The sequence below is a fragment of the Lynx canadensis genome, chromosome B3, assembly GCF_007474595.2.
Source record: "Lynx canadensis isolate LIC74 chromosome B3, mLynCan4.pri.v2, whole genome shotgun sequence".
NCBI classification, from domain to species: Eukaryota; Metazoa; Chordata; class Mammalia; order Carnivora; family Felidae; genus Lynx; species Lynx canadensis.
The window spans coordinates 29941581-29963538 of NC_044308.2; the positions used below are offsets into that span (position 1 = coordinate 29941581).

Consider the following 21958-nt stretch of genomic DNA (forward strand, 5'->3'; position numbering starts at 1 on the left):
TGTGTGTGTGTGTGTGTGTGTGTATACATACATATATATCACATCTTCTTTACCCATTCATCAGTTAATGGACACTTGGGCTGCTTCCATAATTTGCCTATTGTAAATAATGCTGCTTTAAACATCAGAGTGCATGTTATCTCTTTGAATTAGTGTTTTTGTATATTTTTGGGTAAATGCCCAGTAGTATGATTACCAGATCATAGGGTAGCTCTATTTTTAACTTTCTGAGGAAACTCCACACTGTTTTCCACAGTGGCTGCACCAGTTTGCATTCCCACCAATGATGCAAGAGGGTTCCTTTTACTCCACATCCTTGCCAATACACGCTGTTTATTGTGTTGTTGATTTTAGCCATTCTGATGGGTGTGAGGTGATATAAGATTGTAGTTTTCATTTGCATATCCCTGATGATGAGTAATTTTGAGCATCTTTTCATGTGTTTGCTGACCATCTGGATGTCTTCTTTGGAGAAATGTCCGTTCATTCCTTCTACCCATTTTTAAATTGGGTTGTTTTTTGGGTGTTGATATGTAGAAGTTCTTCATATATGTTGGATACTAACACTTTATAGGATATGTCATTTGCAAATACTTTCTCCCATCAGTAGGTTGCCTTTCAGTTTTGTTGTTTCCTTCATTGTGCAGAGCTTTTTATTTTGATGTAGTCCCAATACCTTATTTTTGTTTTTGTTTCCCTTGCCTCAGGAGACAGATCTAGAAAAATGTTGCTATGGCCAATGTCAGAGGAATTACTGCCTGTGCTCTCTTCTAGGAATATTACGGTTTCAGGTCTCACATTTAGGTTTTTAATCCATTTGAATTTATTTTTGTGTATGGTTAAAGAAACTGGTTCAGTTTCATTCTTTTGCATGTACCTGTCCACCAACACTTGTTGAAGAGACTGTCTTTTTACCATTGGATATTCTTTCCTGCTTGTCAACAATTGACTATATAATTGGGGGTTTATTTCAGAGCTTTCTATTCTGTTCCACTGATCTATGTGTCTATTTTTGTGCCAGTACCATACTGTTTTGATTACTAAATCTTTGTAATGTAACTTAAAGTCTGAAATTTTGGTACCTTCAAGTTTGCTTTTATTTTTCAAAATTGTTTTGGCAATTTGGGGTCTTTTGCAGTTCCATACAAATTTTAGGATTTTTTTTGTTGTAGTTCTGTGAAAAATATTCCTAGTATTTTGACAGGGATTGCATTAAATGTGTGGATTGCTTTGCGTAGTATAGACATTTTAACAATTTTCTTCTTTCCACCTATGAGCATGGAATGTCTCTTTGTGTCATCTTCAGTTTCTTTCATCACTGTTTTATACTTTTCAGAGTACAGGTCTGTCACCTCTTTGGTTAGATTTATTCATAGGTATTGTATTATTTTTGGTGCAATTGTAAATGGGATCGTTTTCTTGATTTCTCTTTCTGCTGCTTCACTAGTAGTGTATAGAAATACAGATTTCTGCACATTAATTTTGTATCCTGAAACCATACTGAATTCATTTATCAGTTACAATGTTTGTTTGTTTGCCTTTAGTGTTTTCTATATATAGCATCATATCATCTGCAAAGAATGAAAGTTTTACTTCTTCCTTATCAATTCAGATGCCTTTTACTTCTTTTTGTTGTTTAATTGTGGCTGGGACTTCCAGACTATGTTTAATAGAAGTGGTGAGAGGGGACATCCTTGTCTTATTCCCGACTTTAGGGGGAAAGCTCTCAGTTTCTTTCCATCGAGGATGGTATTGATAGTGGGTTTTTCATATATGGGCTTTATTATGTTGAGGTATATTACCTCTAAACCTACTTTGTTGAAGGCTTTTATCACGAATGTATGGTATACTGCTTTGTCAAATGCATTTTGTGCATCTATTGATATGATCAAATGGTTCTTATCCTATCTCTTATTGATATGATGTATCATGTTAATTGATTTGTGAATACTAAACTACCCTCAGTAACCAAAAATAAATCCCACATAACAGTGGTGAATGATTTTTTAAAATGTATTGTTGGATTCTATTTGCTGATATTTTGCTGAGGATTTTTGCATTTATGTTCATCAGAGATAGTGGCCTGTAGTTCTCTTTTTTGTGGTGTTTTTTTTTGTGTGTGTGTGTGTGTTTTGTTGTTTTTTTTTTTTTTTTTTTTTTTTTGCCTGCAAGCCACCTGGTCCTGGACTTCTTTTGTGGAGACTTTTTTGATTACTGATTCAATCTCATTGCTGGTAATTAGTCTGTTCATATTTTCTATTTCTTCCTGTCTCAGTTTGGTAGGTTAAATGTTTCTAGGAATTTATCCATTTCTTCTAGGTTGTCTAATTTGTTGATATATAGTTTTTCACAATATTCTCTTACAACTGTTTGTATTTCTGTAGTGTTGGTTGTTATTTTTCCTCTTTCATGGGTAATTTTGTTTGACTCCTTTTTCTCTCTCCCTCTGTCTCTCTTTTTTTGTTGTTGATGAGTCTCGCTAGAGGCTTATCAATTTTGTTGATCTTTTCAAAGAACCAGCTCCTGGTTTCATTGATCTGTGCTATTGTTTTTTTAATTTCTATTTATTTCTGCTCTATGCTTTTTTTTTAAAGTAATTTCTGCCCCTAACATGGGTCTCAAACTTGAATCTTTATTATTTCCTTCCTTTGTTTGTTCTTCATTTTCTAGCTTCTTTAGGTTTAAGGTAAGGTCATTCATTTGAGAATTTTCTTGCTTTTTGAAGTAGGCCTGTATTTTATAAAACTTCCCTTAGAACTGCTTTTCCTGCATCCCAAAGATTTTGCACCATGGTGTTTTCATTTTCATTTCTCTCCATGTAACTTTTTATTTCTTCTTTGATTTCTTAGTTGACCTATTTATTATTTAGTAGCATGTTATTTAACGTCCATGTATTTGTGATCGTTCCAGATTTCTTCTGAAGGTTGATTTCTAATTTTGTAGCACTGTGGTCAGAAAAGATGCATGGTATAACTTCACTCTTTTTGAATTTGCTGAGGCTTATTTTTGACCTAATATGTGTTCTGTTCTGGAGAACGTTCCATGTGCACTTGAAAAGAATGTGTTTTCTGCTGTTTTAAGATGGAATGTTCTGAATATATATATTAAATCCCTCTGGTCCACTGTGTCATTCAAAGCCACTGTTGGGGAACCTGGGTGGCTCAGTCGGTTAAATGTCCGACTTTGGCTCAGGTCATGATCGCACAGTGCATGGGTTCGAGCCCTTGTTGGGCTCTGAGCTGACAGTTCAGAGCCTGAACTCTGCTTTGGATTTTGTATCCCTCTCTCTCTGCCCCTCCCCTGCTTGTGCTCTGTCTCTCTCTCTCTCTCTCTCTCTCTCTGAAAAAGAAATAAACATTAAAAAAAAAAAGAAAACAAAACAAAAAACAAAGCCACTGTTTTCCTTGTTCATTGTTTAGATGATCTATTAATATAAGTGGGGTGTTAAAGTCCCCTACTATTATTGTATTAGTATCAATTAGTTCCCTTATGTTTATTATTAACTGTTTTATGTATTTGGGTGCTTACACGTTGGATACATAAATATTTACAATTGTTATGTCTTCTTGCTGGATTGTCCCCTTTAGTATTAGTGTCCTACTTTGTCTCTTTCCATTCTTTATTTTAAAGTTTATTTTGTTTGATATAAGTATTGCTACTCTGGGTTTCTTTTTACATCTATTTGCATGATAAATATTTCTCCATCCTCTCACTTTCAATCTCCAGGTGTTTTTAGGTGTAACATGAGTCTCTTGTTGGCAACATATAGATGGGTTTCATTTTTTTATCCACTCTCATGCCATGTCTTTTGATTGGAGCATTTAGTCCATTTACGTTCAAAGCAATTATTAATAGATATGTATTTTTGCCCTTTTGTTACTTGTTCTGTGATTGTTTTTGTTTTGTAGTTTTTCTTTATTCCTTTCTTCTCTTTCTTTCATTGTTTGCTGGTTTTGTTTAGTGATACACTTGAGTTCCTTACTCTTTACTTTTTGCATATCTGTTAGCGTTTTTTAATTTCTGGTTACCATTTGGTAACCATTTGATAAACCATTTGGTTTATAGGTAACATCTTCTGTATATAGCAGTCTATATTAAGCTGATGTTCGCTTAATTTTGAACTCATCCTTTACTCTTTTCCCCTCCACATCTCACATACTTGATATCATCTTTTACATCCTTTTACTTTGTGCTTCTCTTGACTGATTTTTTTAACAGATACAGCTTTTTTTTTTTTTTTTGGCTTTTGTGCTTCCTATTTTTCTTATTGTTACTTATGGTTTTTGTTAAAAAATACATTTTAAATGAAAAAACTCACTGGGAGAGCTCAATATCAGATGATAAAAGGAAAGAGTTAATGTGAGGATAGTTTAATAGAAATTATACAATATAATATGAACAATAAAGAGAAATTTTTTTAATGTTTTTGTTTGTTTGTTTTTTGAGGGGTGGGAGGAAGGGGCAGACAGAGGGGAAAAAAGAGAATCCCAAGCAGGATTTTCACTATTAGTGCACAGCCTGATGCAGGGCTCAATCCCATGAACTGTGAGATCATGACCTGAGCTGAAATCAAGAGTCAGACACTTAACTGACTGAGCCACCCAGGCACCCCAAAATAAATTTAAAAAAAAAATCAAGAGAGCTTCAGGAACCTGTGGAAAAACAACCAAAGGTCTTTTATCTATGTCACTGGTGTCCCAGAAGGAAAGGAAAAAGATTATGGTGCTAAAAAAACATTGGAAGAAATAATGTCTGAAATTCCCAAGTTTGGCAAAACACATAAATCTACAGATTAAATAAGTTCAGTGAACTCAACAAAGGATAAGCCTACAGATCCTAATCAATCTGATGAAAACTAAAAAGAGAAACATAGCTTAAAACCAGCCAAAGAAAAACAACACTTTTAGGGAACTGATTTGAATGACCATGAATTTCTCATCAGAAACCATGAGGCCAGTATGAAGTGGCACAGTATCTTTAAAGTACTGAAAGAAAAGAACTGTCAACCAAGAATTCTATATTCAACAAAAATGTTCTTCAGATACAAAAGTCAAAGACATTTCAGATGAAGAAGAACAACATAAAAGGTTGCCAGCAGGTATGCTATAAAAGAGCTGCTTTTTCTATTTTTCAGACAAAAAGAAATGTTATCAGATGGAATTTGGAAGATTAAAAATAAATAATGAAAAAGAGAAATGGTAAATATCTGGATAACTATAATAGACTATTCTCCTCCTCTTGAATTCTTTAAAATACGTTTGACAGCTAAAAGCAAAAATTACTGTACTGTCTGATGGAATTTTCAATGCATATAACGTAATATATAAGGTAACTATAACCTAACATGGGGGGGAGGGAGGAAAGTCACCTATTTGGTGATATGGTTTCCACATTTTACTTGAAGTGGTAAAATACTGATTCTGAGTAGACTACAAAAAGCTTAATATGTACATTGTAATCCCTAGAGCATCTACTAATTTTTTTTTTACAAAGACATGCAGTAAAAAAACATAATAGGTAAATTAAATGGAAAACCAAAAGATGTTCAAATGAGGAAAGAAAGAGAAAATAGGACACAAAACAGAGGAAGCAAACAGAAAATAAATGGTAGACCTAAACTCAAACATATCAATTACATTAAATGCAAATTGTATAAACACACCATTTAAAAGAAACTGTCACAATGGATTTTAAAAATCATTACCTAAATATTTGGCATCTGCAACAGACTCATTTCAAAAAAATGATATAGGTCGATTAAAAGTAAAAAAGGAAGGTACCTGGGTGGCTCAGTTGGTTAAGTGTCTGACTCTTGATTTAGGCTCAGGTCATGATCTCATGGTTGTGAGATTGAGCTCCACATCAGACTCAGTGAGGAGTGTGGAACCTGCTTGGACTCTCTCCTTCTGTCTCTCTCCCTCCCCTGCTCATGAGTTCTCTCTCTCTCAAAATAAGTAATTTTTAAGTAAAAAGAAGGAAAAATATGAAATGAAAGCACTAATCAAAATAAAGCTGGAATGGTTATATCATCAAAGTAGACTTCAAAGTAAAGAAAATTGACAGGGATAAAGAGGAACCTTATATAATGATAAAAATGTCAATTCACTAAGAAGGTATAACCACTCTTAAATGAACCTAAAAAGATTCAAGATAGAAGAAGCAAAAACTGACAAATCTGAAAGGAGAAATAGATAAATCCATAAATTACAGCTGGACACTTCAATACTCCTCTCTCAGTAAACAGTGGACAAAAAAATCAGTAAGGATATAGAAGAGCCACACAATACTATCAATTGATGGAAATGGACATTCATAGAATGCTTTATCCAACAACAGCAGAACATACAGTCTTTTCAAGTGTACATTTACCAAGATATGCCATAACCTAGATCATGAAAGAAATCTTAAGATATTTAAAAGAACAGAAATCATAATGAATGTTCTCTGACCTTAAGAAATAGAAAATAAAAGAAAGGTAACAGGAAACTCTCCAAACACTTGGAAAAGGTCTAAATAACCCTTCATTCAAAGAGGAAGATTAAAGGGAAATTAGAATTATAAAATTTCTGAATTTGTGGGATGCAGTTAAAGCAGTGCTTACAGGGAAAGTTATAGTATTAAATGTTTATATTACAAAATTAAAGTTTCAAACCAATAATCTAATAATCTAAGATTCTACCATGAAAAATTAGAATATGACAAAAATAAAACTAAAGCATGCAGAAGTAAAAAAAATAATAAAAGCTAAAGGCAGGAACATCTGAAATAGAAAAGAGGAAAACAATAAAACCTAAAGCTGATTCTTTGAAAATATTAACGATTTTATAAATTTCTAGTGAGACTGACAAAGAGAAGACACAAATCACCAGTATGAGGAATGAAAGATATCACTACAGACCTGGAAGATATTAAAACAGTATGAACAATTCTACACACTTAAATTTGACAACTTAGATAAAACAGATCCCTTGAAAATCACAAGCCACGAAAACTCACCTGAGATAAAAACAGATACACTAAAGAGCCCTGCAACTATAAAAGACACTGAACTTGTAGGTAAAAAGCCTTCTACAACAAAACAAAACAAAACAACTCCAGTAGTAGTTGGTTTTACTCTTGATTTCTACCAAACATTTAAAGAAGAAATAATACCAGTTCTGGACAATATATTCTAGAAAGTAGAAAAGAAGGGAATACTTCCAATTGATTTTACGATATCTGCTTTATTCTAATGCCAAAACCAGGCAAAACAGCACACAATTCCCAAAATCAATTAATCAAAACTAGACCAGTATGCCTAATGAACATAAATATAAAAACTCTCAGAAAAATGTCAGCAAATCAAATCCAGTAATATATAAAAAGAATAGTGCACCCTAAACAAGTGGGGTTCACCCTAGGAATGTAAGTTCAATATTAAAAAATTAATCAATGTAACCCACCATATTAACAGCCCAAGGAAGAAAATTTGATAAAATCCAATACCTATTATAATGAAAACTCTCGGCCAACTAGGAATAGAACTTTAACATGATTAAAAGTCATCTACAGAAACCTACAGCTAACATCATATGTATAGTAAAAAATCAGCTTTTCCACCCAAATAGGGAATAAGACAAAGATGCCCACTCTCACCATTCATATTCCACAATATCCTGGAAGTGCTATGTTGTATTCAGTCTGCTAAAGGCAAAAGAAAGAAATTAAAAAGCATACAGATTAGGAAGAAATAAAATTGTGCCAATCTGCAGATGACATGAAGTTGTGTACATAGAAAATACCTAAGAACCTATAAAAAACCTCTTTGAATTAATAAATGAGTATGGAAAGGTTGCAGGATACAAGGTCAACACACAAAAATTAACTGCACTTCTCTATACAAGCAATACACAAATGGAAACCAATATTTAAAAATGCCTTTAACATCTGCAAAAAAAAAGGAATAAAAATGAATCCTAAGTGTACAAGTCTAAGAAAACAGATACAGCAACTGTATGCTAAGAACCATAAAATGCTAATGTGAGAAATCAAAGATCTAAATAAGTGGAGAGACATACTGTGTTCATTGAGTATAAGATCCAACATAGTAAAGATGTCAATTTTCTCCAAAATGATCCACAGATGTGATAGAATTCCAAACAAAATTCTGATTTTCCCACTGAACAATGTATCATGAATAGTTTTCCATATCAATATGTATTCTTCTATAACCTTACTTTAAATGGCAGTATATTTTCATTTTCTAGATTTATCCTATTATTTACCCATTCCTTTATATTTTGATGTTTAAGTTGTTTCCAGATTTCATCCAACATTAGACATGCTTTAGTGAAGACACCCTCCTAACATAATCCTTGCAAACATCTTTATGTCCTAAATAGCACAGATACTTTTAATTTTAAAACCTCTGAAATAAATTGTATAAATGACCTCAGAAATGTTTTTTTTTTTAATGTTTACTTATTTTTGAGAGATAGTGTGAGCACAAGCAGGGGAGGAGCAGAGACAGGGGGTAAGAGAGGATCTGAAGTGGGCTCTGCACCGAGGGCTTTGAGCCTGACGTGGAGCTCAAACTTGCAAACTGCAAGATCATGACCTGAGCCAAAGTCAGACACTTAACTGACTGAGCCACCCAGGCACCCGAGGAAGGTTTTTTATCTTTAAATTTTGACTGAAAATCACTTCCTCTGAAAAACTCTCTCTGATTAGTACTTTCCCACTGTTCCATCTGTGTAACTATTTGGTCTCATTAAATTACTTGTTATATGTATTGGACCATATACTCTATTACTGCTTTAATAAGAAAGCAAGCCTGTAGGGTATCTACTTACAAAGTACATAATAAGTCTCAGAGGAAATCTGAGACAGGAGAAAATACACAGGGTAAAGATAAACTTATGAGCTATGAAATGGCTAACAAAGTTGGCATAGAAGGATGAGGTACTGGAATTAGTAGGTAACATACTATTTTCCATGAATAGAGTATATATTCTAATAATTTTTAGATTTTCCTATTGTTCTGGCTTGTGTGCCCATTAAAAGGCAGTGGCTGCAGGGAGTCTTTGCATTGTCTGTATTATCTCTGGAATTAGTAAAAAAAAGTTCAAGCTGTGGAAAATTTTGTCAAATTCTTCGTATTTCCAAAATTCCTATATACCGTCTCTAGATTTCTATCATGCCTCACTTAGAAAGCATGAAATCAAAGGCTAACTGATGTCTTCTGACAGAAAAGTATAACAGTAACTCAGAAATAATGCCTGTTGGGTTTTACTCCACCTGTGAAATACATTAAGAATAAAGTCTTAAAGTATGCATTTTCAGAATCTGACATCATTCACAAGCAATTAACTAATACAAATTAAGTCCAACATTGTGCATGTTTCACTAAGAAAAAATTAATTAGTTCTGTTAATTATGAATGTCATAGGGAAACCCAGCTGTGGGCACTCTGATAGTGCTATTTATTTTTAGGAATCATTTGCTGAGAATCACCTCCTCTATGCCCCAAATATGATCTTAAAACATGGCAGCCCCTGGTATTGCTCATTTCCTGCAAGTATTAACCAAATATGCTATATTAGGAGCATATTTTACATAACTACACATGTCAGACTAAATCTGAGCCAAGAATGGGAATGAATGTTACTCATATCTGATTTATATTTGGCAAAAACAGAGATATCAAAAGCTCCTGGTTTGAATGTCTACATACTATTTCCATGGCAACTGCCTAAACATTTTCCTCATAACACACAGCCATCCTAATTCTTTACATGCCATTATTTTTTCTACTCTCAGGGGAAAGCCTAATTTATTCCCCAGGGGTTGGGGGGGGGGAGATCAATGATCTTCTTAATCAGTGGCATTTGAAGAGTAGGTGGCACAGTTCTTTTTATGGAAAAGCAATTTCCACCAATGCTCTTGCTATGTGATAGAAGACTGAGGGAGAATAATAGTAGTACTTATTTTAAGGAAAGAGTGAGTACAAGTTGCAATGAAAAATCCTTCATAAGAGATGAGAATGTGCGTTAGAAGCCCACAGATGGTTGGCCAAAATGATCACATGCAACTCCAACTCCTCTTCTCCATGTGTAGAGTATCATGGAAACTCTTTTATGGGGAAGTGATCTTTCATTCCTACAGAGTTTTGACAGATTTTGGAAAAATTCCTCTGCTGCTTTCTTTATGTGATAGAGATTGTACAAAATGGCCAGCAACCAGAGGCAAGAGAAAGACTACCCACTTTAATGCAGATCAAATGACAGCTAAGAGGAAAGATAAAAGGGAACCACATCAGGTTCCTTCACTCTGTCTATTCTTTGAGCTTTAGGTAATTATCACAGATTCAAATGGCAGCAGATGGAAGACATCCCATATTGGATTTTATCTGACTATCAGATTAACAGCAATTTCTCAAAGTCCTCAAAGGGACAGTGAATCAATTAACATCCCTCAGTGGACTCAGAGCTCAGCGGGCTAGCAAAGGAAGCCTATTCAGGATGAATGTAAGTAGATATTAACTACTCTCCTTCTCTGGACACCAACCAGTGTGATAACACTTATCAATGTTTTGTTATTGTTTTTACATGATTCCCTCAAGGGGCCTATATAACACCCCTCAAGTCTAACATAGTTAAATGAAGCTTTATTTATTCATAATGTATATACATTTCCTATAACACATAATGCTTCTCAAATGATGAAGCTGTTTTCCAATAATTCCCTCTACCATTTTGATATTTCCATTCTTGGGGCAGTCTTCTTACTTTCTCTACATCTATAAGGTGAATTTCTTACCATCTCCTCTCTTTAATTTACCTCTGAGGCCCACATCAAGGCAAGAGCCAATATCCTTTTATTTTTGGTTTTGTTTTTAAGTGTTCAGTACTATTTATTGAAAAGATTAATCTTTCTTCCTGGATTGTTTCCACACCTTTGTCGAAAAATCCACCACATATGTGTAGATCTATTTCTGAACTGCTTATTCTTTCCCATGGATCTATGTGTTTATTCTTTTAATAATCATATAATAATATACTGTTTGATTACCTTAGTTTTACACTAAATCTTGATATCAAGTAGTCTGAGTCCTTCAATTCTGTTTCTACTCAAAACTGTTTGGGCTTTTCTTGTTCCTTTGCCTGTCCAAATAAATTTTAGAATCAGCTTGTCTATTGCTACAAAATGTTTCCTGCTGGGATTTTGATAGGGTTTTCATTCAATTTACAGAACAATTTGGGAGAATCAACATCTCAACAATATTGACTCTTTCAATAGTTGAGCACAGTATCCCTCTCCATAAATAAAATCTTCTTTGATTTCTTTAATCAGGGCTTTGTAGGTTTTCAGCACACAGACACTGAATATTTTTCATTTGATTTATACATATTTCATATTTTATAGTACCATTATAAATGGTGTTTTCTAAAATTTAAACTTCCAATTGTTAATTACTAGTATATAGAAATAGGATTTATTTTTAAATCTTTTTCTTTTAATGTTTATTTTCGAGACACACACACAGCATGAGCAAGGAAGGGGCAGAGAGAGAGACAGAAACAGAATTCATAGCAGGCTTCAGGCTCTGAGCTGTCAACACCAGAGCCCAACGTGGGGTTCAAACTCATAGCTGTGAGATCATGACCTGAGCTGAAATCAGACACTTAACCAACTGAGCCACCCAGGAGCCCCTGATTTATTTTTATATAATGACTTTGTATCCCATGACTTTGGTAAATTTACTTATTAATAGTAAAAACAGATTTTTGGGGGTAGATTCTTCAGGATTTTCTACATAGAAAATTATTTCATTATTTTATTTGCAAATATATTTATTTCTTCCTGTTCAATCTGTCTTCATTTTCTTTTTCTTCCCTTATAGAACTGGCTATGACCTCTAGTACAATGTTGACATTCTTGCCTTGTTTCCATATTAGGAGGAAAACATTCCATTTTCCATCATTAAGTATGATATTAGCTATAGGATATTTATATTTTCCCTTTACCAGGTTGAGGAAATTCCTTCTATTTCTAGTTTGTTGAGAGTTCTCTATCATGAATTGATGCAATATCTAACTACTGAGATAATCATGTTTTTTTTTTCCTTTTTGTTGATATGTGAATTGCACTGATTTGTTTTTGAAGATTAAAACGGTCTATTCCTGAAATAAGGCCTACTTAATCATAATTTATGACTTCTACCTTTTGCTATTTTTTATTTGCTAATATTTTGTTAAAGACTTTTGAGCCTGTGTCTATAGTTTCCAATGTTGTAGTTTCTTTAGGTTGTTTTGATATCATGACAACACTGACTTAGTAAAGAAGTCTATTTTACTTTTTTATTTCCCTGCCATTTGTGTAGAATTGATATTATTTCTTCCTTAAATGTTTGGTAGGATTTGCCAGTAAAGGCATCTGGGCTTACAGTTTTCTTTGCACTGAGTGGAAAGTTTTAAACCTCAAATTCAATGTCTTTAATTATACAGGACTATTCAAGTCACCTGTCTTTTCTTAAGACCTTTGGTAGTTTGGGTCATTCAAAAACTTTTTCCATTTAAGCTTTTTAATTTATAGGCCCAAAGTTTTGTCCGTATTTTCTCTTGATGGATATTTAAATTTTTTCTGCCTTTTGGCTACTGTGGGTAGTATTGCTATGAACATTTGTATACACATTGTTGAAACCCTGTTTTCAATTATTTTGAGTATACGTCTAGAAGTGAGATTGCTGGGTTATCTGATAATTCCAGGCTTAACTTTTTGAGGGACCACCTAACTTTCACAGCAGCCGAAACATTTCACATTCCCACCTGCAATGTATAAAGGTTCCAATGTCCTCACATCGTTGCCAACAATGCCATTTTCCGTTTTTTGTTTGTTTTTTTTTTTAACCTCGGACACATGCCTGATGATTTGGGGATGGTGTACATAAGAGTCCAAGAGTCCTAGCGATTTTCCATTCTTGATGGATGGGCAGGGGGTAGAAAAGAAATGCTATTTAAGAAATCTATCTGGAAATGAAGATAGTGACTGTATTTCTCCCATTTTGCATCTAAGCAAAGCATCTGTGTCTTGTTTCCTTTTAAACTTTCCTCATATGAAACTTACCTGCCAGTTATACAATGGCCCATTATATACCATCAGAAGCTACAGTACCAGAATGTTCTACGTTTTCTTCCCTTTCTATACGCCAAACCATCAGAAGGACACAAAAGCTGGGCCGGATTCCAAGAAGAATGATTTCTTAGGGATCAATAGTTTCCTTCCATTTTTACAATTTGGCAATTTTAGATAAGCTTTTCTGTGACTGTGCGCCAAAACGGTTAATCTTTAAAATATATAAGCCAGAATGATAACACCATTTTCTCTCCTCCATTATTCAGTTGCTACTACATGGGGACAACTACTTCAGAATTAAAGTTATCAGAAGGATTGAAAATAACTAGCTTGTTGGTTAGAAGCATTCTTACAAATTTCCGGTTTTTCACTATTATAAGAGCATGGTAGGTGACTTTTCCTTCTAGTAACAGAAACATGGGGGTTCTCTGCGTCTATTATGCTCTTCAATTGCCTCCTATGTTTCATGGTGTTCCAGCTGAGTGTCATTAACTTAAAATATTTACTGCTAATTACAGCTGGCACAATGAATCCAAGGACAAAAATATGTTCTCAACACCTACAGTAATCTTCACAATTCCTGCAGATTCCTCTCTCTCCCTCCATCATTCCATGCCCACGGCCAGGCCTTTGGTGAAAGGACTTCTAAACTCTTCTCAAAGTTCAGATAAACATCCTCTTCCTGGGTCATCTTGTCACAGTGTTTTCAGAGGCCACCTCTTCCCACACAGCACCACTGGCTTACTACATAGCATCATTATCTTCTTGCCAATAATACATGTCTAGAGGAAGAATTGCTACCACATGATACAGTCATTTCTTGCTCATTGGACTATACTAGAGAGTATTTCTAATTTCAGTAGTAAAAAATTGTAAAAATCTAATGTTACAGAAGATGTAAGTCCACAAGAATAACTGTTTTCCCAACACATCTTTAAAGATATATTTGAAAAGGTGCACCTGGCTGGTTCCGTCGGTACAGCATGCGACTCTTGATCTCGGGGTTGTAGGTTCAAGCCCCACATTGGGTTAGACATTACTTAAAAATAAAATCTTAAGGGGCACCTGGGTGGTCAGTTGGTTAAGCATCCGACTTTGGCTCAGGTCATGATCTTGCAGTTCATGGGTTTGAGTCCCACATCGGACTCTGCACTGACAGTGTGGAGCCTGCTTGGGATTCTCAATCTCTCTCTCTCTCTGTGTCCCCTCACTCATGTACGTGTGCACTCTCTCTCAGAAAAAAATAAAATAAAATTTTAAAAAATATGTATTTTTAAAAATATGTATGGGTGTGTGTGTGTATGCACACACACACATATATACACACACATGCATATATATATATATGAAAAGCTACATAATGATGGAATTACATTCTTCCAAAACATAATGCAGATTTACTAAGATGACAGCAGCACTTTGGGTAGCAAGAAGAGAACAAAGCCACAACCACAAATCTCCACAACTGCCTAGAGTATACTATCTACTCCACTGTGTTCTATTTTAATTTGAACTTATGTGAAAAAATACAATAAACATCACGCATCAATGAAAGATGCAAAACTATATCAATGAAAGATGCAAAAGTGCAAATGCAAAATGTCATCATTTACACTGCATATTGTTTGTGAATACACACGTAAGAATATATTTCACGAACCTCGTAGAACATTTTCTCTGGAAGAAGGAGGATAGGAATGAGATTGGAGAGTGATATAAAGAGGGTTTCAAGTGTTCCTAAATTGTTTTATTTCTTTAGCAAGAATGACAGAATGTTAGCATTCATTTAATTCTTGGCGGTGAGAGAACAGGTGCTTGTTAGATGATTCTAAATTTTTCTTAATTCTTGGAAATTTTCATAATAAAAAAATTGTTAAAAGAAATAACACCTGGTTATGTTGTAGCTTGGAAGTAAAGCAGAATTATAAACAAAGAAAACATGAGGAAGAACCTTCTTTCTTGGAGGAACATCTGACCAAAATAACATTTTATATATTTTAGTATATAGTTTGAGAGAATACTTGAAGTGATACTGTAATTTCTGAGTAATTTTGGGGCAAGTACATTTGTTTCCAAGGGCTTCCATTTCCTTTTATGTTAAGCAAGGACATTGAAATAAAATATCTCAGATAATCTCTTCAACTTTAAAAGTCTGTGACTTTCCCCCCCTAGAAAAGGTAAGTATATCTTGGCACATGTTATTCCCTTTGCCTATAATTCTTTTTCTCTAGCTTGTTCCCTGGCAGTAAAGTCCTATTTATCCAGTAACAATTACGAAAGATACTTCTGTGCTTTGGGAAACCTTCCCTCACTCTTCCCAGGTAGGAAAAGCACTGTCACAATTCTCGGTCATATTTCCATTAGCCACTTGATACACTGCTACATCTCTTTATATGTTTGCCTGCCCTGCTAGATAGTGAGCCTCTGAGGACAGGACTTATACTATATACCCTTCTTTATGTATCCCTTGTATCTTCCACAGTGACATGCTTACAGCCAAGAGAGGCTATATATACAAACCACTTGATACTATGTTAGCACAAAATAGTTTTAAAAATTTTTACCTATTGCAAATATTATTTTTCCCAAGTAAATATCTGATTAATGAATGAGCTAGTAATACGAAATGGCATGAAGTAAATGTGTGATGAATGAATGAATCAGTAATACAAAATGGCATGAAGTTCACTCCATTAGTCAGGTATGTTGATAGTCCCACAAGAAGGTAGGGGTGTAACCCAGAAGATCTCTCACTCCACAGGATCATTTTGAATTTTACAGCCTCAGTTTAGAAAGCCAGAATGTAACAACTTTTGTTTTATTTTTGTTTTTCCTCCTAACACACAGCTTCCTTTTCTGGGGAGGTGAAACACTCTTCTTACTTAAGCAAAATCTCAAAAAATTAAGATTCACTAAACCTTGGACTGAAAAGTGGCTATAAATGAGTAAAACATTTGATTATATATGTTTGCGTATCATGCAATTGCTGAAACATTCACTCAACCCGTCCTCAAATGGGGACTGGCTATAATTCTTATGGTGGAGGGGGACAGAGGGACAGTGATAATGGGGAGGAAAGAAAGAACTTGGTAGAAAATGGCAAACCATACATGAAAAATCTTGCTGGGCTGGGGCGCCTGGGTGGCGCAGTCGGTTGAGCGTCCGACTTCAGCCAGGTCACGATCTCGCGGTCCGTGAGTTCGAGCCCCGCGTCGGGCTCTGGGCTGATGGCTCGGAGCCTGGAGCCTGTTTCCGATTCTGTGTCTCCCTCTCTCTCTGCCCCTCCCCCGTTCATGCTCTGTCTCTCTCTGTCCCAAAAATAAATAAAAAAACATTGAAAAAAAAAAAAAAAAGAAAGAAAAATCTTGCTGGGATTTGAGGAACTGAGTTAAACCTATACATTCATTTGGGGAAAACTGGTTATATTTAATATGCTGAGTCTTGGTGATAGGCTTAATCGTCTTAAACCCTGATGATAGGTTACCATACTTAGTTTTCTACACTTAGAATAAGAATCTACATTTAGAATAAGAATCTATATGAAGGGACTATATACAAATTTAACAGAAAATTTATGCCATTAAGATAAATTGGTCTCTGGATTCATTACTATTTTAGTCTTTAGTGATAGTATCAGTTTCTGAGACTGAAAACCAATGAAGAACTTCTGGTGATAAAGAGAAAAGAAAAAGGCAAAGAAGACTTCAAGGGAGAAGAGCTGACCAGGGAGGTCAGTTTTGCATTTTCCCCCACTCATATCTACTATCTTTCTCTGTCCTGTAAGTCTCGATCTCAAATAAAATGTGGGTCTACTGAGATCATCTTGAAGTAACTTAGCCTTCATTTAGGAATGGATTATCGTTTTTATTACATAATAACTAACACTTTTAAAATATAATCAAAATAATGATAAATTCCTGACAAAATAAAATTGGTGCTGCAAAAGAAACATCATATGTGCCTCAAGGGAGCTGAGATGAGGATGCTACTAATAAGAACTTGTTATCTACCGCTGCACAAAGAAGCAACCGCAACACGTGGTAGTGAACATTTGTAAACCAAAACACATCTCTGATGAAGAGCTCCAGCTGTGAAGTCAGACAGAACTGGCTCTACCTCTAACTAGTAAACTTGATGTGGGGCAATTTACTTAACTTCTCTGAGAACGTGTTTCCTCATAGGTAAAATGGAGCTATCTAATAATAAGACTCACATCAAATACAGTTGTGAAACTTGAGAATGCATATTAATCACTAATCCCAATGTTTGGCATACGATGATCACACAATACACATTAATTACTGTTATTTTTTTAAGTTTTATTTTATTATTTATTTTGAGAGAGACAGAGAGACAGAGAGAGTGCATGCACACACACGAGTAGGGAAGAAGCAGAGAGAGGGGTAGAGAGAATCCTAAGCAGGCTCCGTGCTGTCAGCGCAGAGTCCGACATGGGGCTGGATCTCACAAACCACGAGATCATGACCTGAGCTGAAATCAAGAGTCAGATGCTCGGGGCGCCTGGGTGGCTCAGTCGGTTAAACATCTGACTTCGGCTCAGGTCATGATCTCGCTGGGTTTGTGAGTTCGAGCCCCGTGTCAGGCTCTGTGCTGACAGCTCAGAGCCTGGAGCCTCCTTCAGATTCTGTGTCTCCTCCTCTCTCTGCCCTTCCCATGCTCATGCTCTGTCTCTCTCTGTCTCTCAATAATAAATAAACATTTAAAAAAAATTAAAAAAACAAAAAAAGAGTCAGATGCTCAACCAACTGAGCCTCCCAGGTGCCCCACTGTTATTTTTAATTCCTTTTTGTCTGGGGAAATTGTACACAGGCCTCCCTCCATAAGGACAGTTTTGCAAACAAAGGTGCTGTAGAGGATGTTCTAAAGGTCTACCAAGCTTTACAAATTTAAGATTCTAGATGGATATATTGTTTAGAGTAGTCTTGCTATCTGCAAGAACATATCCCCTACCCTAAGAACCATAATTTTAAGCTCATAAAATGAATTTAGATAAAACTGGGTGTTTGATTCTACTTTTAACCTAGCTGGAATGTCTTTTAAATTTTAGCCTCTTCAACGTGGCCATGATAGTTTGCACCATTAGAAATCTGGATTTCAAATTTGTACAATTAGAAATCCAGTTATTCACACAATTAGAAATCGAATTCCATTCCCTATTCAAATGCCATAGATTTGGGATTTTGGAGGCACTCAGCTTGAGTGCGGCCAGCAAAATTAAATATGTAAATACAGCTGATCTTTTTAAATTCTATATACTTCATGGATGTGAGTTACATGACTTCTGAACTGGGCTATTTGGGAGAATCAGTGCAGTTCTTTTATTTTGTAGTGAGGTCAAGTTGTATTCCAGTTTGCTTCTTGATGACATTATAACCCACCACCACCACCAAAAAAAAAAAGGAAAAAATTGTAGTGAAAAAAGTAGAAATTAATGATTGGAAATACCTAGTATCTATAGATTTCAATGATCCCATTACTGGTTACCAAAAATACTGAAAGAAGGATTTAATGGAATTAAGAGTTTGATAAGGAGTGGTAAAGGTACCAGTAAAAATTTTGACAATATTGTTTTTTTTTAATGTTTAATGTATTAATCTCATTAATAAAACTGTTGGCTATATAAGATTATAGAATCAGACATAATTAAATGAGGAAAGAAAACTTAGATCATCACCGAGAAAGACAGAAATTTGATGACTTTCTATGTATTATCTTCCCTGCATAAGTTAACACTCAGTACTTTAATTTCTGCTGTGTTTCAAAAGTTGCTTTCTTCAACTTTATTTTTTAATGGTTGAGAAATATAAAGAATTTACTGGACATTTAGAAAGGGCTAAATGCTGCTACGTGGGTGGTTGTGGCAAGAACACAGAAAAGTTCTAACTAGAGGTTTAAACCAGCAATTGGAAAAGTTTTTTAAAAAATCGATGTTCAGGCATTTTTTAAAATCAAGGTTAATGTTAGCATAGGAAAGAATAATGAGAACATCGTTCTTGTTAAATTATTCCAAATTTTTCTTAATTCTTGGAAATTTTCATAATAAAATTGTTAAAAGAAATAAAAATAACACCTGGTTATGTTGTAGCTTAGAAGTAAATCAGAATTATAAACAAAGAAAACATGAGGAACAACCTTCTTTCTTGGAGTAATGTCTGACCAAAATAACACTTTATAAATGTTAGTATATAGTTGAAAGAATATATTTATCCTGGGTTACATTTCTCAGTTTGAATAATTCTCTTGAAACAGGCCTTGTATTCCTTAGAATTATTAGGACTAGCAATTGATACTGTATTTGATTGATTTTTCACATCTGCACTTTACCAGAGGGACTTAGTTTTAGTCAATTGTACCCATTCACTACCAAGATATAGTGACTCAAATAAACAAATGATTATCCATCAAAATCAAAGTAGTACACTTCCAATGAATTACAGTTCTAAATGTTCACTAGGATGCTTTTTAAAAATTAGCAAACATTTGAATCTTACAAAACGCACTGAAACAATTATGGCTGAAGATCAAGGAGATTTAAGAAGACTGACAAGGAATCTTAAGTCTTTCTACAGTTGCTTTCCACTCTACTTAAAATGTAATAGTCCTTGTAATTTCACAAGAAGAAATAAATTTATAATTTTTTCCAGTTTTTTTCCTTCTTTTCTACTCTGGATTCTTGTTTCTTTTTTTGTTTGTTTTTACAACTCTAAATTCCTGAGAAGGATGGGCAAAGGAGAGAATAATGATTAAATAAAAAGATGTCAGATATGAAGGCAAAAAGATCAAGAGATCAGACACCAAGTAAGGAAACTAAAAATAACATGAAATAAAGTTCAGAAAATAAGACTAAAAAACCTCTGCATATGTGATAGCATGCTACCACTTAATGTTGCCTGAGCTGTTTCTGTGAAAGGAAAAGTATTTGGTCAAGAATGGACCTATAAATATACTAGTACTATGCTATATTTCTACTCAAATAAGCTTATTTGTTTCTAAGAAGTTCATAACCTGGGGGAAAAAAACAATTCTTTTGAGCAATATCAAGGCCAAACATTAAGGGCCAAAACAAAGACCTGACTATGCTAAATAAGTCATAAAATTATCAGCTATCTATACTTCGGTATTTGTAAGGTAAATATTTAAATTTAAAAAGAAATCCTTTCAAGTTCTATAAAAGTTCTTGGTGGAAGTGTAACACTATATGAAAATTCTGGTTACCGTTTAAATTTGCAGTTCTTCATCCATTATGGTGACAAAGGTGGTTTTAGCAGCTATCATTACATTCGTTTACAGTTTCAAAGTGCTTTGGGTCCTTCCAGGATGAATGTACTTTCTTCCTTGCCTCTCATTCCTTAACTTATTTTCAGAAGACAGCAATGTTTACTGCAAGAGAGAAAAATAAAGTAAAGCTAAATTGGAGAATAAACTAGTTTTAAATATACTAGACATTTTTCTTTCCTTTAAGATATTCTTAATTTCACCCTCAGTCAATGGTTATAATTAGTCTTATTCATTTAAGAAGTAACTTCCTTACTTAGGTGGAGGCATGGACAGAATCCTATACCCTCAATAACAATCTATGTCATACCTAAGACCCAAGTAATTTATAAGACTCAAACTAGCACCAATGTACTTGAAACTTTCTAGGATTTCATGTGATTGTCTTTGAACACCTGTTTTGAGCTATGTAAGAGCCAAATGTAAGAGCATTAATTGAATGAGAAATATTAAACCCAACTTCATCTTTATAAGAACCCAATTCTAAAAGTATCAATGTCTAATTCTGATACAGCCTTTGTAAAATATGAAAGTAAGTATCTCCAAATGCAAAAATGTTTCTAGCTACTTTGCAGTTTACTTTAGGCTCAAGTATGAAATATATTTATAATTTGGCATACAGGAAATCACCTAAAATTAAATGAATAAATTCCCATCTATTTCTGACTCTGGAGCACCAATTATATGTATTTTCAAACTGGCACAACCTCTAATTTGTTTTCTATATAACACCAAATATAAGGAAAATAACTCTAAGAGTTAAGTAGAAAGAGAAAGATAAATGTAATTACTTTTAAATGATTCCTGATTGTGATTACATAATACAGAATTGAACCTTTCAATAAATGCTTAGAACAGAAAGGTATTTTGAAACAGGAGTTTTCATTTGTGCACCATATCAAACAATATCAAACTCCAACATAGTTGGATTATCCATGATCAAAGGACTACCCAATGTTCTCACAGTGCTTATATCTCCTCTTCATGTGGTACAAAATAACATTAAGCAGTGTGTAGGAGAAATATTACCAAGAATATATATATGTGTATGTATATATGTAACCAATATGCAGATAAATAATGATGCCCAGGATAACACACACAGTGGCAAAATTACTCCATCTTCTTTCCATTATTAAATGAGTCTTTTGAGAAGAAAAATGCAATTTATGCCAATTTTAACTGTGAAATCTGAAGATGGGAAAAAATTGAACACATGGGTATACAAATATTGGTAACCTAGAAAAGTACATCGTAATAGAAAAGTGATTTTTCCAAGGGTAGGTGTTTGGTCAGTGGCAAAACTGAAATGAACACCTAAATATCCTCACTCTCTCCTAAAGCAGTGTTCTACTATCCTTCTATAATCCATCTGCATTCTTGTCCTCTCGGCCCCCTTAGTTATTTTTTCTGAATCATTTATTCTTGGACTTGTAGGTATTCTATCATAATATAGCCATTAACACTTATCCAACAATGTAAGAGACAAAGAGACATAAACAGTGTTTAATCAAATCTTAACAGTTTATATGTGCAATCTGTAGACAGG

General features: G+C 34.3%; 1 protein-coding gene across 4 annotated transcripts in view; it reads right to left on the reverse strand.

Moving 5' to 3' along the window:
* The window catches only part of PEAK1 (pseudopodium enriched atypical kinase 1), a 311110-nt gene that overhangs the window by 141456 nt on the left and 147696 nt on the right, over window positions 1–21958 (reverse strand). For all 4 annotated transcript variants that reach the window (XR_003969358.1, XM_030317633.1, XM_030317632.1 and 1 more), the window contains one exon: window positions 20350–20514. The gene's annotated coding sequence lies outside the window, so the exon portion shown is untranslated. The remainder of the gene's footprint in view (window positions 1–20349; window positions 20515–21958) is intronic.